Source organism: Chiloscyllium plagiosum, chromosome 27 (assembly GCF_004010195.1).
Source record: "Chiloscyllium plagiosum isolate BGI_BamShark_2017 chromosome 27, ASM401019v2, whole genome shotgun sequence".
NCBI classification, from domain to species: Eukaryota; Metazoa; Chordata; class Chondrichthyes; order Orectolobiformes; family Hemiscylliidae; genus Chiloscyllium; species Chiloscyllium plagiosum.
The window spans coordinates 1,381,145-1,398,262 of NC_057736.1; the positions used below are offsets into that span (position 1 = coordinate 1,381,145).

At 39.9% G+C, this 17,118-nt stretch overlaps 1 long non-coding RNA gene across 2 annotated transcripts in view; it reads left to right on the top strand.

Moving 5' to 3' along the window:
• Positions 1 to 17,118, top strand: part of LOC122563404 — a 58,439-nt gene that overhangs the window by 12,252 nt on the left and 29,069 nt on the right. Inside the window, exon 1 of one of the 2 annotated variants that reach the window (XR_006315584.1) lies at positions 1,313 to 2,098. The exons of the other annotated variant lie outside the window; for it this stretch is intronic. This is a non-coding gene — a long non-coding RNA (uncharacterized LOC122563404). Of the gene's footprint in view, positions 1 to 1,312; positions 2,099 to 17,118 lie in introns of those variants that run through there. 2 annotated transcript variants of the gene reach the window in all.

Below are 17,118 nucleotides of genomic sequence, written 5' to 3' on the forward strand. Positions count from 1 at the left end.
GGGTGGATTCATTAAATACAAATGAATAGCAATTGTTTCAGTGCTGCGTGACTGGGGTGCTATTATAGTGTTGGCCTAAAGCAATAAAAAATGTTTTTTTGTTTTTCTGCTTCTCTGCTGAATTCAGGAAATGTCAATTCACTTGACCATGTAAAAATATTATTGCAGACTCAGAAATGTACATCAATTAGCTATTTTATCCTTAATCACGAAAGAAATAGTAGCTGAGAAATTTTACTTTGCTGCATTTATCCTTTTATTGTTGTGCCACCCCTAACAGATTCCTGGTGAAGGGCTTACGCCCGAAACTTCGATTCTCCTCTCCTCGGATGCTGCCTGACCTGCTGTGCTTTTCCAGCACCACACTCTCGATTCACCCCTTACAGTATAAGGCCTTTTTAAGAGTAATCAACACAAAATGAATTCAGCAGCTCCCAATTGCGAAAGAACTGAAACAAGAGGCTTTAGGAAAGTAATTTCTAAATTCATGATCAATTCATTCCTTATTTGCATTCAAATGGTAACTAGATTCGGACTGAAAGTAAACCAAGTCATTGTCCTTAATGAAAAGTAAGTGCGGATGTTTTAAGAGTAATATGTCTTATCAGAGACCGTTGTCAGTTTGCAAGGAGCAGATTAGGTGTTGATTGGTTAGAAAGTTTATTGGTACATTGTTAATCCAGCTCAATTAATGTCTTTCAGGTGACAGCATGACTTTTCATAATTTGCAACTTTACAAATAAATCTTACAAATGTATAGGAATTTTTTTCAGCTTTTGAGACACACCTGATATAATATATGCATTTCCTTTGCCACATGAAGCAGTCTCAAAGTTTAATATTTTGCATAATCCTCAAATGCAACTCCCAATAAAGCTGCTGAAATACATCAATCTCAGAAGTTACACAGTCTGCAGATCCAATTTTGTCTGCTTTATAAAATGCTGTCAGTTTATTTTTTAGCTGTGGCACACTGTCCACATGTCTGGATTTTTCAGCACCTTATTAAACATCAGGATATTAATAAATCCAGAATGATGAGATTGGATTCCCTACAGTGTGGAAACAGGCCCTTCGTCCCAACAAGTCCACACCCAGACCCATTTCCCTCTGACTAATGCATCTAATACTATGGGCAATTTAGCATGGCCAATTCACCTGACCTGCACATCTTTGGACTATGGGAGGAAACCCACGCAGACACGGGGAGAATGTGCAAACTCCACACAGACAGTCTCCCAAGGCTGGAATCGAACCTGAGTCCCTAGCACTGTGAGGCAGCAGTGCAAACCACTGAGCCACCATGCCGCCTTAATATGTTCTACATCAATATCCTAATTTTGTCTGATTCAACAAAACACTCAATATTCCTGATTCTAAACTTACTGTTTTTAGTCTCATCCATCAAAAATCCTAAAATGGTCTTAATCCAAACATTTCATGCTCTGCATCAACTCTTCCCATAAGGATTGGAACAGACTCTGCATTCGTGTCTCCTACTATTTCATTCAATTAAAGCTTGGCTCTCAATTTTCATGCCACAGAGCCATGTAGACATTAATGACCATTGTTTAATCAACAGCTGAGGGAACTCCAATATGGAAGTGCTGATGTAATTGATTCTCAATTCTGAATCTCAATCATCTACATACATTCACTTCCTGATAATGCTGAGTACACAACTCAACTACGTTTTCCACCCATTTTCTCTTTGTCTCCTTTCTGAAGATTCTGTGGGATACTAGTATGCGGTTCAGCAAGTGCCAACCATCCCTGGGTACTAAGGTTCAATGGTGCTACCTGATTGTGAGTGTCAGTGAGTTATTATATTATCACTGGGCTCCAACCTGTTCTCACAGGACATTCAGTCATACCACTGCTGTCCACCAACCACAGACTGTTCGCCCTCTCCGTGTAACCTTCCTACCAGACCAGAAAATATTAAGACCAATTGTGACACATCTCCTTCCTCCTCAACTGAGATCAATTAACTCCACACAGACCAGGGCCCAAACCGAGAAGCAAAATGATGTTCAGGTGGCGACATTCAATGCTGATGGTGGATCTTGCAAATGTATTGTCAGGAGAGTTGAACTTGGTAAGAATTATTAATGTGCTGTTTTATAAAATGTAGTTTACAATTCACCTTTTCAGATGATCAAGACCTCTTCTAATAATAATTCAGATATTCAATGGATGCTCCAGTAAGTGGTCAAATTAAAATAAAATGGTGAAAGCCAGTCTAGGTAAGGCTTTCACTATATCATTTCAGTTTAACAGAAGGGAAAATATTCCTGCTGAGGTAGCTGTTCTGCCAATTCCTGTCTAACATGTGGTTGGCTAAAAGGGTGATACCTGATATAATGATTCATCCAAAAATCCATAAATTGATGTTGAGTGTCTCAAAAGTACTAGAATGGCAGCACAGCAAAGAATAATGTTAACCCTTTACCCTCATTGAAAATGAAAAGTTGTTTCAGGTAAGAATGGGGATAATGAATGAACTAGGCAGGTCATAATGTGTTCAAATGTCATCATATTCGCTGAAAAGAGAATTTGGCTAATAGTTCAGAATACACTTCATAAATTCAGCTGTGATTATTATAGTTACAAACTGGAAAGCAGTTGTAATCTTTCATAATAGAGTATTGTGGTGTGTAATGAATTCACTAGGAACAACATAGTAAGAAAGTTGACCAAATGGTGACTTCACAGAGTGAGAAGATCTGGTGTAAATTTTAAGAATTATTAAGAATTAATTTTAAATTTAATAACCAAGAGATAGAGTCACAGAGTCATAGAGATGTACATCATGGAAACAGATCTTTCGGTCCAACCCATCCATGCCGACCAGATATCCCAACCCAATCTAGTCCCACCTGCCAGCACCTGGCCCATATCCCTCCAAACCCTTCCTATTCATATACCCATCCAAATGCCTCTTAAATGTTGCAATTGTACCAGCCTTCACCACTTCCTCTGGCAACTCATTCCATACACGTACCACCCTCTGTGTGAAAAAGATGCCCGTTAGGTTTCTTTTATATCTTTCCCCTCTCCCCCTAAACCCATACCCTCTAGTTCTGAACTCGCCAACCCCAGGGAAAAGACTTTGCCGATTTACCCTATCCATGCCCCTCATAATTTTGTAAACCTCTATAAGGTCACCCCACAGCCTCCAACGCTCCAGGGAAAGCAGCTCCCACCTGTTCAGCCTTTCCTCAAATCCTCCAACCCTGGCAACATCCTTGTAAATCTTTTCTGAACCCTTTCAAGTTTCACAACATCTTTTCAATAGGAAGGAGATCAGAATTGCATGCAATATTCCAACAGTGGCCTAACCAATGTCCTGTACAGCCGCAACATGACCTCCCAACTCCTGTATTCAATACTCTGACCAATAAAAGAAAGCATATCAAACACCTTCTTCACTATCCTATCTACCTGTGATTCCACTTTCAAGGAGCTATGAACCTGCACTCCAAGGTCTCTTTTTCAGCAATACTCCTTAGGACCTTACCTTTAAGTGTATAAGTCCTGCTAAGATTTGCTTTCCCAAAATTAACAGCATTTATCTGAATTAAACTTCATCTGCCACTCCTCAGCCCATTGGCCCATCTGGTCAAGATCCTGTTGTAATCTGAGGTAACCCTCTTCGCTGTCCACTATACCTCCATGGTTTGTAATAAATCTTTGCAGTGGTTTGTTTTTATTTGTCTTATGCTATGGAATTATCATTTTTAATGAATGTGTCCTTATTTGAGCTACCCAAGTTGTTCTCAATATGACGCAGAGAAAGTGAATGGGATATATCAGTAAGTGAATTGGAGAATGAGACTGAAGTATAAAGGAGGGATGGCGTATGGATTTGTCTGTGTCAGTATTGAGAAACAGACTGTGCTGGCAGAGGAACTGGATATCAAAGCTCTAATGGATAGAGGCTGTACTGGAGCTAATTGCATTCCTTATTTTGTATGAATAAGAGACAAAAAAATGGGAAAGTAAAGACAACAGCATCACCTTCTCAGCAAGAAGCAGGAAGGAGTCAAGCATCTTCTCGACCCCAGGCTGAAGGGGGAAAAGTGGGAGCAAAAGGAAGAAAATTGCAAAGTTAGTTAAAAACGATGCTGTATGAAACATTACATCAAGCCTGCTGGATCTTTAGACCGGACTGCTTTCATGCAGAGGATCAGAGCTTATTGTGAGGTAGTTTACAAGGTTAGTTGCCTCTGGGCTTGTTTGACAGCACCTATCACGTTTCAAAGACATTTACATGTTAGGCCTGTGCACAATCATCTACTTTGGTGGGGGTGGTGGGAGATGGCTTAAACATGTTTTAAAAAGCCTCATATTATAACAACTTACTATTCATTCTTGATATTTGGGATCTAGATGCTCCATTAGAATAGGGTCAAAAATCAAATGACACCAGGTTTATTTGAAATTGCAAAAATATGGCATGTTTCAGAATTTGTCCACCCCAGTCCAACTCCGGCATGTCACATGATCTGTTAGAACAGGAATAACTGCTTTCACATTGTCCAACAACTAATTACATGCAAAATAAAAAAGACATTCTTTAAAATCATCTTAATGAAGTTAATTAGACAAAATTCCTGAGGGTCCTGTGAGGCCAGGTATTGTGGGAGTGGGTTATCACTAGCTGGGAACTCAGAATGAGTGAGAATCTGTGGATGTGCATTTGCTGAAAATGTTGGTGCTAAGGGAATGCCCAGGTTAAGTGTTCTGCTGAAGAGTCACTGTACTCAAAACGTTAGCTCTGTTTTTCTCTCCACAGATGCTGCCAGATCAACCGAGTTTGTCTAATACTTACTGTCTTTGCCCCAGTTAGAGTGGGAAGTTGGAGCTGAGATAGAAGAGTATCCATGATCTTAATGATGGTGGTGCAGATGAGTGGCACTGAATGGCCCACTGCTGTTCTCATTTCTCAAAGTAAATTTTTTTGAAAATTATTCATTCATGGGACACAGGTGTCACTGGCTGGGCCAATATTTATTCACCTTGAGAAGGTGGGGGCGAACTGTGTTCCTAAACAGCTGCAGTCTGCGTGCAGTAGGTAGACCCACAATGCCCTTGGGGAGAAATTTCCAGGATTTTGACCCAGTGACACTGAAGGACCGATGATATATTTCCAGGTCAGGACGGTGAGGGGCTCGGAGGGGAACTTGCAGGGGGTGATGCTCCCATGTATCTGCTCTGCTTGTCCTTCTGGATGGAAGTGGTCGTAAGTTTGGAAGGTGCTGTCTGAGGATCTTCGGTGAGTTTCTGCAGTGCACCTTTGTAGACAGAATACACTGCTGCTACTGAGCGTCGAAGGTGGAGGGATGGACGGCTGTGGATGCGGTGCCAGTTAACCAGGCTGCTTTGTCCTGGATGGGGTCGAGCTTCTTGAGTAAGAGACTGAAAGTAAACTATAGATTAATAAAAAGATTTAAATATGAAACAGTGATATTTATCTTAGCAACCAGGTTATGTTATCCTTGTGAAGGAACCGTTTACATTCCAATGTGCTCCATATCCTATTACTGTGATGTCATTGACTTTCAATGTTAATTAGCAACATACCTGTTTGGTCAATATGGGAGGTAAGACTTACATTCTTCTAAGTTTTCAGACCTGCTATCAAAAAGATCCCCTGCATGGATCCAATTCATGTTCAGTTGACCCATGTCAGGATTCAAACTGTGATAATATGAGAATATTGCAGAGGGGTAATTTGGGGCATTATTCTTTCAGACTGTACAAAGTCACAGCATAAAAATTACTTCTGTTCTTTTGTCTCAAGTTAATGCAAATCACATTTTTTTCTCTGCTATATCATTTTACTCTTTTTTTTCTTCATATTCTGCTGTCTGCACAATTTGAGCCACTGTAATGTAACACCTCACTGATTGCAAAAAAACGTTGCAAACTAAACAAAGGCATATCTAGAATTGAAGCACTAGTAACTGGGAGCTGGAAAAAAAACACAATTTATAAAGTGAAAAACACAGGAGGGAAATCAAACTATAAACTTGAACTGGCCTCATCATAAAAAGGCAAATAACCTCAAAAAATTTTAAAAATGAGAATATGTAGGAGGATAACACAAGCCAGTCCTTTCCAATGTTCTATTTAGTTCAAAGATTTATGAAGCCACTTTTGAGGGAAAAAGTTCAAACAACCCACTCAGCTGAAATAGCACCTTGAGATTCAGTAAATTACTGATGCAGGGTTAGGCTGTGGAATCTTCTAATTCAGCAAAGGAGCATTAATGAATTTGAATGCCATTTTTAGGATTCAGCTGGGCAAAGTGTATGTGATGTTGCACATAGTCACTGTTAACTGTCCAGCAGAACAGGAGCCCAGAAATTAAGGTGTCATCTGATCAGGCAGTATGTCCCATGTCTCCATGTCCCAGTCTCCTGGTCCAATGTTAATTATGATTTGGAGATGCTGGTGTTGGACTGGGGTGTACAAAGTTAAAAATCACACAACACCAGGTTATAGTCCAACAGGTTTAATTGGAAGCACTAGCTTTTGGAGCCCTGCTCCTTCATCAGGTGGTTGTGTGATGAAGGAATGACACTCTGAAAGCTAGTGCTTCCAATTAAACCTGTTGGACTATAACCTGGTGTTGTGTGATTTTTAACAATGTTAATTAGGCAGTCAACCCATAGAAAGTTTAAAGTGAAGATTTATTTAATGCAAGTTATTGATTCTGCCTGTTATATAAATGAATGTCTTTAATTACCCTAAATGGGACAACTACACTCCATATGCATCATTTAAGTATTTTTAGCATTTCATATCATCATGAACACTCAGACATAAAGCATGGGCTATTTTAGAATTAAAATACAGTGAAAATATATCATAAAAGGTCGTAAATGCAAGTTAGTTGCTTAAGAGCTCACAAATAAAAAGATAACGGAGACTGGAGCATTTGTTCCTTTATTGTCGAAGTTCATCCAGAAATGAGCATTTCGCAACTTTCAAAGTTATCATTACAGAAATGAAAGGTACTTGTTGCCAGTGAAATTGTCAAATCACTTGCTGTCGTCTGGATCAACCCAGGTGGATCTGAGAGCAGTGTACTTCAGCCATTTCCATCCCTGCACTTAGCAGCAAATGAGTGACAGCAACAAACATCTGATGTTGTTTCTCTACTGTCACCAACTTTAACCAACTTTACATCCCCATTTTAACCAGGAGAAAGATTTCACCTAATGCTGTAGATTGCTGCAAAGCCACCTAGTGGGCAGGATGTACAACTGCAGTCACAATCATTTAAAATATTAAATGTACCTGAAGGAAATAAAAATATTTCATTTGTATAGCATCTTTCACAGCCTCAGGAAGTCTCAACACACTTCAAATGTAATTAAATACTTTTAGTTTAAATAAACCATCACTGTGGCATAGTGAGATCCTACAAAAAGCAATGAGATAAATTAACAAATTACACATTTGAGGAGGGATAGTTGTTAGTCAGGATACTGGGGAAAGTCTACTCTTCCTCAAATGGTACTTTGGGATTGTTCACAGGAGGTCAAAGTCTCAGTTTAATATCTCATCTGAAAGTAGAACTTCCAACAATAAGTGCAGCATTACCTTCCTACTACATTGAAGAAAAATAGGTAGCAATACCTGTAAACAGTAAATGATAATTACCACGAATTACCTATCACGGTACCAACCACTGGAGTGAAAATACTGCATGAAACATTGTGAGCCACCTATCAAGGTACATTTACCGCAGCAATCCCAATTTCTCAACATACATCTCACGAATCACCAGCCCCGATGCCCTATTTTCAGGATTTCCACTAAAATTACACTGCACCCCCCTTTAAATTCAAGACATTAGTCCCTTTAAGTAGGTAGTAGTTCTGTAACAACGAGAGGGCTACATAAGTGCAATGTAATGGGATTTCCTTTGTTTTCTTTGTCTCTGGAACATGGAGACAAGGGGCATACTACCTGATCAGATGACACCTTACTTTCTGGGCTTCTGTTCTGCTGGACAGTTAACAGTGACTATGTGCAGCATCACATACACTTCGCCCAGCTGAATCCTAAAAATAGCATTCAAATTCATTAATGCTCCTTTGCTGAATTAGAAGATTCCACCACCTGCAAAGAGCCAGCACAGTATGATGGGCCATCTGGTCTCTGTTTGGTTCTACATAAGGCCAAATATCACATGTCACCATGTTATAGTCCAACAGGTTTATTTGAAATCACAAGCTTTCAGAGCACTGCCCTTCATTAGGTGCTCACTAATGATGACCATGCATCCATTGTCGATGGTTGGAAAAACCCATCTGGTTAACTAATGCCCTGTAGGGAAGGAAACTGGCATCCTTACCTGGGTCTGGCCCACATGTGACTCCAGATCCAAAGCAATGTGGTTAACTCTCAAATACCCTCTGGGCAATTAAGAATGGGCAATTAATGCTAGCCTAGTCAGCGATGTCCTCACCCTGTGAATGAATAAAAAAAAATGATTGGCCGGATGTGACAGTGGAGTCCCATAAGGGTTTGAGAGAAATGTTTTGCATCAATGATTTAGATGGGGCACATGAAGACACGCTGGCTAGATTCACAGACTACACAAAGATAGGTAAGAAATGATGTTGTCAAGAAGGTAAGAGCATGCAGGTGAGGATATATGGAATCACAAAAATGCTGCAGTGCAGAGGGAGGCCTTTCAGCCCATCATGTTTGCATCAGCTCTCCAAATGCACATCATGTCTTAGAGTCATTCTCACAGCCTTTCCTTTCACCCTGCACATTATTTTTGGTTAAATGATTATCTAATACCTTCTTAAAATGCCTCAAATAAACCTGTGTGGTGGAATACTCATTACTTGTCTGGATGGGTGCAGCTCCAACAATAATCAAGAAGTTTGACATCACCCAGGACAAAGCAGCCCACTTGATCCAAAAACCTTCACACCCTACACCACTGGCACTTAGTAGCAGCATGTGTATGAGTTACAAGATTCACTGCAGAAATTCACCAAAAATCCTTTGACAGCACCTTCCAAATCCATGACCACTTCCATCTAGAAGGACAAGGGCAGCAGATTCATGGGAACACCACCTGCAAGTTCCCCTCCATGCCACTCATCACTCTGACTTGGAAATCTATCGCTGTTCTTTCAGCATTACTGGGTCAAAATCCTGGAATTCCCTCAACAGTGGGCATTGTAGGTCAGCCTACACTAGATGGATTACAGTAGTTCAAAAAGCACCAACTTCTCAAGTCTAGATTAGAGTGGTGCTGGAAAAGCACAGCAGGTCAGGCATCATCCGAGGAGCAGGAGAATCGATGTTTCGGGCAAAAGCCAACCACCGCCTTCTCAAGGTCAACTAATAAAGAATCCCTACAGTGTGGAAACAGGCCCTTCAGCTGAGCAAGTCCCCACTAACCCTCGAAAGAGTAACCTGCCCAGACTCATAAAGATTTTATCCTATATTTACCCCTGACCAATGCAACTAACCTACATATCCCTAAACACTGTGGGCAATTTAGCACGGCCAATTCACCCTAAGCTGCACATCTTTGGATTCTGGGACGAAACCTGAGTACCCGGATGAAACCCACGCAGACACGGGGCGAATGTGCGAACTCCACACAGACAGTCACCCAAGGCTGGAATCGAAGCCAGGCCCCTGGCTCTGTGAGGGAGCAGTGCTAGCCACTGAGCCACAGTATAACGATGAGTAATTAATGCTGGCCCAGCCAGCAATACCCACATCCCAAGAATAAATGAAAGAAAAATTCCTATTTCCTATCACTGAGCCAATTTTGCATTCAAGTTGCAACTGCCCCTTTTATTCATGAGCTCTGACTTTGTTCACAAATTTATTGTGTGACACTGTATTAAATGTGTTTTGGAAATCCTTGTGCACCATATCAACAGTTTTGTCGTCATCAACCTTCACTGTTACCTCTTCAAAAAACTGTGGCAAGTTTGCTAAACATAATTTTCCCTTAACAAGTCAATTCTTATTAATTAACCCATATGTGGTGTGGCATGGTGGCTCAGTGGCTCAGCAGTTAGCACTGCTGCCTCACAGCACCAAGGACCAAGGTTCGATTCCAGCCTTAGGGTGACTGTCTGTGTGGAGTTTGCACATTCACCCCATGTCTGTGTGGTCTTTCTCCCACAGTCCAAAGATGTGCAGATTAGGTGAATTGGCTGTGCTAAATTGCACATAGTGTGCAGGGATGTGTAGATTAGGTCCATGAGTCAGGGGTAAATGTAGGGGAATGGGTCTGGGTGGTACATTCTTCAGAGGGTTGGGGTGGACTTGTTGGGCTGAAGGGCCTGTTTTCACACTGTAGGGATTCTAATTTATTCATGTAACTACTAATTCCATCTCAAATAATTACTTCCAGATGCTTTCCTGCCATTGAAGTTCCATTGATTAATCTGTAATTGCTGAGCATATCATGCCACTTTTTTAGATGACTGCATAAAGTCTGCAATTCTCCAGTCCTCTGACACCGATACTGAGCATGAGGAAAACAGACAGATAATAGCCAGTACCTTCACAATTCCCATTCTCTCTTCTCTACCATGCCACACCTGGTTTTTCAGTCAATTGCCTGAAATCTAGATTCTCTAGTTACAAGTTTGTTTCCCAGTAGAACAGTTTGGATTTTATTTCAACTGGTGAAACATTTCATGAATTTGAATACCTCCACCAAATCCCCTCTTAACGTTCCCTGCTGTAAGGTGACTCATTACAAGAAACAAGTTTGTGAGTAAAGCTGAAAAACTGCAGACCTGTCAGGGACATCATCAAGTGTGCTTATCAATTTACAGATGCTGCATTTGAAAGTGCCCTGACAATAATTTCATGATGTTGTTGACACAATATGGGAAATTTACATGAAATCTGCTAGTAAAGTAAAAAATAATAGCTGACCTAATCATGATGCGGGTAAAATGCTTGCAAAAAGCTCAAAATATTTTACACTCTAAGTTGTGGTATAAATTTACACTAGCATAATTTATAATCAGGTGAAACACCTACTTCAGTTTTCCTGTTGCTTGCTATAGCTTTACATAGCTCCTGGTGTGTTTGTATAGTGCCTTTGTAAGTGTCTTCCAAATAAACAGCCATCCCATATCAAACCCCTTTAACATTGTTCTATTCCCCCTGCAGAATCTTTATTTCAAACTGAAATCTTGATATTGAGTGTGAATAGATCATGTCAACTTTAAATTCAGAAGAATTCAATCTTCCATGAATCATATATGCAAACCATCTATAATCTCATTTTGATAGGCACTCCACAGCTTTTACATTTGCAACATGGTATATGGCATTACTGTTTAGCCAACCTGGAATTCATGAAGATAGATAGATGGATGTAAAGACGGGAAGATAGATGGATGTAAAGAAGGTAAGAATGCTGCAGATTGTAGGGCGACTGCAACCTTTTTTTGTTGCTCCTGAGGTTTTATTTTTAACTCAGTCACGGAAAGTGAGAATTACTAGAAAAGCCAATACTTATGGCCGTCCCAAATAACCCCTGAGAAGATGGTGATAATTTGCAATACATATTTATTAAATTTTTATAGCACCTTCCATGACCGTAAGTAATCTCAAAGTGTTTTACAACCAATGAAGTATGTTTTGATGTTTGGTTTCCATTGCAATGTAAGAAATGAGACAGCCTGTTTGCACAGAGTAAGTTCCCACAAACAGCACTGCAATAACACTCAAATAAGATGTTCTTTTGTGAGTTTGATAAAGGGATAAATACTTGTCTAGGAAGGACTCCCCTGCTATTAGATCTCCTTAATCCGGAGGGCAGGTGGAACATCCCATTTGAAAGATGACAATTCCAACAGCCAGGCACTGCAATTGAAAGCCAAGTTAGACTTTAGTGCAGGAACTGAATGCACAACAATCTAATTCAGAGGCATGTGTGCAACACACTGTGCCAAGACATTACCATGGATGTAGAGCCACATGGAAGTTAGACTAGGTAAGGATGGTGCAATTTCTTCGTTAAAGAACACTAGTAAACCGGATGGAATTTTTACAATAATTTGATAATTTCACAGTCTCCATTACTCTTGTCAGCATTTTGTTTACAATGTATGTAATTAAATCCCACAACACCTTCAACATAAGTGCTCAGATCTTTAATCCATCTATGTTACTATTACATTTTTCATAACCAGGATGCTCCTGTATCCTTCAAGCAGTTGTGACTTTTTTATCACATGTTCGGAACTTCTTGTCTTGGCTGCTACCAATTGTACTGCCTTCACCCCCTATAGGGATAGTTGATGTCTTTTTAATAAAATCGAAGACTACAAATATTTTTTCTGATCATCCACAGAAGTTTCACTTGCTACAAATGTAGAAATAACAGCAAGAGGGAGCTGTAATGAGTAAAAGCAAAATAAATCAATATTTTCCCCTTGAGGTTATCAGGCATTTTTGCTACACACTATCTTTGGTTATCTACTTCAAAGCTGCTTCGGTCCTTTATCTTCCACACTGTGTGAGGCTATTTTCAGATATTGGAGTATCTTAAATTTTTTGAGTTGTGTTACTTAAAAAGTATAATTTTTCTTTTATTACTTTCTATGGGGCCAAGGGGAGTATTTCTTTGTACATTCAGACAGTTATGATTCTCTTTGTCTCCTTCATTAAGATATTTTGAATATATTTCTCTCTATCCATTGTCTTATCATGACTGGTTACTATGAGATTGCAATCTTATGACCTGTTCACTGAAAGGCTGCAGTTCTGCTCTGAAAATAGCCCATGGGAGATAATGTGAGAGAGATACAGGTTGAATTCCAACCTGAGGTTTTTTCTCCCTTTTTCTAAAGAGCTTTCTGATTTGGGAACCTAATACGTAAGATTTTCTTTGAGGGTTATTGTTAGTAATTGGGTGGATGAAAGCAGTTAATGACAGAGCCCTGTCTCATCACAACTCTATTCTTTCTGCAGATTGATGCATCATCCATTGGGTGGGGTCAGATTTAGAGAAAGGCTTTCACAATTGCTAAGTCCCAAAGCACTCTACAGACAATGAGGTGCTTTTGTTGCATGGCCACTCTGTTGTAATGCAGAATGAGTGTTATTGCAAACCTTCCACATTAGGGTAATAAAACAAAAAAACTGTGGTTGCTGAAGAAGGGTCAATGGACTCAATATGATCACTTTGCTTTCTCTCCACAGATGCTGTCAGACCTGCTGAGTTTCTCCAGCAATTTTTCTGTCTTCATTATTAAGGACCTGTACTACACTTAGGATCATGTTTGTGCTCTTCACCTCTGGGCAACCACATTTTTTTAAAAGTTGCTGATCTGAAATGCATCTTTCCTGCATGATTTACTCAGCACTACATTTAGATCCAGCTGATGTTATTAATTGACAAGTCAGGCCACGCACAGAAACCTGGCTTGGTAGATTGTATTTTGTTTTGCTTTTAATGAGGTGGTCTCTCTCACTGAAAAAAAAAGCAAACATTGCTGCAGATTTGGCTTTATCAGTACCAATGGAATTTGAATTAAGGTAAAATAGAATAAACTAAATTATTTACATAATACCCACAAGTTAAAGATTTCAAAACACTTGGTATTATCAATATTTATTAATGCCAATCAATCCCAACAGCGCTTTTGAATCTTCATACTAGAGCGAATTTCTTTTACTATCACATCTATAGGATTTAACTTAATGAATGCTCCATTTCCTGATCTTAAGAATCTGATATTCTCTTCCTTAGTCATCATTACAACTATGATGTGGAGGTGCCAGTGTTGGACAGGGGTGGACAAGGTCAGAAATCACACATCACCAGGTTTTAGTCTAATAGGTTTATTTGAAATCATGTCGGAATGCTGCTGTTTCGTCACTTGATGAAGGAGCAGTGCTTCGATAGCTTGTGATTTCAAATAAACCTGTTGGACTATAACCTGGTGTCGTGTGACTTCTGACATCATACAACTAAGATTAAAGTTTCTGATCTTCAAATAACCCCTTCAGGTTTTAGCCAAACAATACTGGTCTGGAACATTCCAACTTGCCTCCTTATACTGAGGTAACCTATTTCCTAACAGTTCTCATTTATCTCCTTTCTTCAGGAGAAATTATTTTACACATCCAGCTTCAATTACAACTTCTGCAATCTGTAAATCCAAAATGTTTCTTCAAGCTATGGGTATTCCCTTTAAAGCAAGCAAGGAGCAAATTTCCAGATCCCACTCCCTGAATCCTAATGCACTATTGTTTACTCTGTTTGCTTGTAAAAGTCACGCCATTATTCTCCAGGTCATCCTACTCTGTTACTGTGTTTTAAAAGAAATCACCATGGCCGCTGAATTACTTAAAATTTCATCATTAAACTCATTGATAGATACAGACAAAAACCTACATGCCACTAGTTCAAAATCCATTAAATAAGTTATTTAAAAAAACACACACATTACATCAGAACTAAGAGGCCTCAATGTACATCAGTGTTGAATTTCCTCTTTTTAAAGACCACCAAATCTGATTTTCCGACTGCAGACAGTCCTTTCCCAGTTTTTCCTGGCTGCTATTTGAACCTGAAGCTGGGTTTGTTGGAGAAATGAAGTGAAATTGTTCAAATCACAATTGGATTATCAATGTCCCGAAATGAATTTGTCACCTTATCTCTTCGAGCTTCCATATAACAGTAAGATTCCTGACATGGATAATTCATGTTTTCTAAAGGGAACAAGTGCATGATTTGCAATCCCACTGAGCAAGGCAGAGGCATAGTGGCAATGTCACTGGACTAGGAACCCTGAACCCCAGGCCAGGGTTTTGGTGACAGGGGTTTGAATCCAACCATGGCTGCTGGTGAAATTTGAATTCAATAAAATTTAAAACAGACAGCTAGATTAATGGGACCATGTAAGCACTTGCACTGTAAAATAAAATCTGCTTTGCTAATATCCTTTAAGGAAGTGTGAGAAACGAAGCTCACTGTTCAATAACTTCAGTCCAAGTCAAATTCTGAAGCAGCAGTTTTATTAAAGCATTCTTGCAACAGCGAGTGTCCAACAAGTAGGCACCCCAATCAGAAGGCTACATTACAATTTATAAGTTCAGTTGAATCTCTCAGTACTCCCCTTTTACCCCGTTGGTTGCTTTTGTTGTTGCGCATAGCCTATCACAAGCTTTAGCTTCACACTGCCTCTGTTTACATCTCCCACTACTCTAAGCCTGTCACCCCCCACTCATATTTATATTATGGCTTATTTGGTTATCTTGTTCATACTAACTCCCTATGTGCATGACAATTGCAGCTGTCATGTCAATACATCTGTTTCTACCAGTCGACCATCTTCCTTTTCGGTTAGTTATTTTTTGATATACACCCTCATGATTCCGCCTTGCGATTTCTGCAGAAGCAAGATGCAGCTACTTGTAGCTGTTTGTGCAGGCATATCTAGCTTAACATACACCCTCCCCGCCATGATTCCATCTTGTGATTTTTGCAGAAACAACAACATTTGCAAGCGCCTCTCACAGAAGGAAGTCTGCCATCCTTACCTAGTCTGAACTACATGTGACTTCAGACCCACAGAGATGAGGTTGACTCTGGACAATTAGGGATAGGCAATAATGTTGACCTAACCAATGACACCCACATCCCATGAACAAATAATAAAAAAGAAAACTTGAGGGTAGGCCATTTTCTTTTAAATGCATTCACATGATTATATGTTACTCACAAGGCCAGGGCTAACTTTCCTTGAAAACCAATGGTGAGGCACCTTTTGAAATTAATCTGAATAATTTGTTAGTTTTTGGAGAGGGAGTTAGGAGTTGACTACTTTGTTGTGGGTCTGGAGTCTGTGGGTCTGGAGACTAAACTGAATAAGGAAGGGATTATTTCCTTCACTGAAGGACATTAGTGAACTGGATTGATTTTTTTACTTAATTTTTTTATTTCAAAAATATACTTTACTCATAAAAAATCTTTATATACATACATAGTCATCAGAGCAGATTGATTCTGTACACAGGTTTTCATATGTAGAACAAACATAGCCAAGGCATTTGTTACTTATACAAGGCTTTTTACACACTTATGAGGTATCAAGAGGGTCTGATAACTGAAAGGGCCCCCATTTACCTTCAGCAGGAAGACCTTAGACAGTGTCTTTCCTCAATGCATCTTGGCAGCAGCTGCCCCAAGCTTCAGTGCGTCCCTAGGCACGTAGTCCTGGACCTTGGAATGTGCCAGTCTGCAACACTCGGTCAAGGTTAACTCCTTGCTCTGGAAGACCAGTGGACAGACCAAAGAGCATCTTTCCTCAAGTTGATGGTCCTCCGGGCACTGTCGATGTTTGTCTCAATGGAACAGGCCATAGAGCACAGAGATCCTGCGTCATGGAGCTGCTCGGAATGAGCCATAGCACCTCTCTCCTGACTCCCTTTGCAAAGACACTTTCCAGAAGAAGATGTGTGACAGTCTGTAGCCACTTTTAGTAACCACTTTGAGGGCAGTGTGGGTGGTGCAGAAAGTCCGGGTGTACTCTTTGCCAAATGACTTTGACAGTCTGTTCAGGGAACAACCTGACAGAATCCGCCTTCTCCTTTTCCCACAAGGTTTCAAGGACATTACATGCTGACCCACTTCCTGAAGGACTTGTGGTCAAAGGTGTTTCTCTTTACAAATTCCTACATGAAGGACAGGTGATAGGGAACAGTCCAACTACTTGGAGGATTCCGAGGCCAGTCCCATCCTTTGCGACACAGGGGACAGGTTTAAAATCTGTTAGTTTTTTGGGCATTGCCCATACAAACATTTTATTTAAAATTATTTTATCTGATTTTAAATTCCCATCTATTGTAGTAGGATTTGAATCCACATTACTGAATCACTAATAAAAACACAAAGTGCAGGAAAAAATCGGCGGATCTGCCAGCATCACTCCAGAGAGAAACAGAGTTAACGTTTCGAGTTAAAGACTCTTCTTTGAACTGAAGAGGCCAGGAAAGTAATCATTTTCATGCTGATGGTAAATGGTAGAAGGACCAATTCTGACATGTGATGATGGTACCCAGAGCAAAAAAATGAAGGGAGTGCTAAGG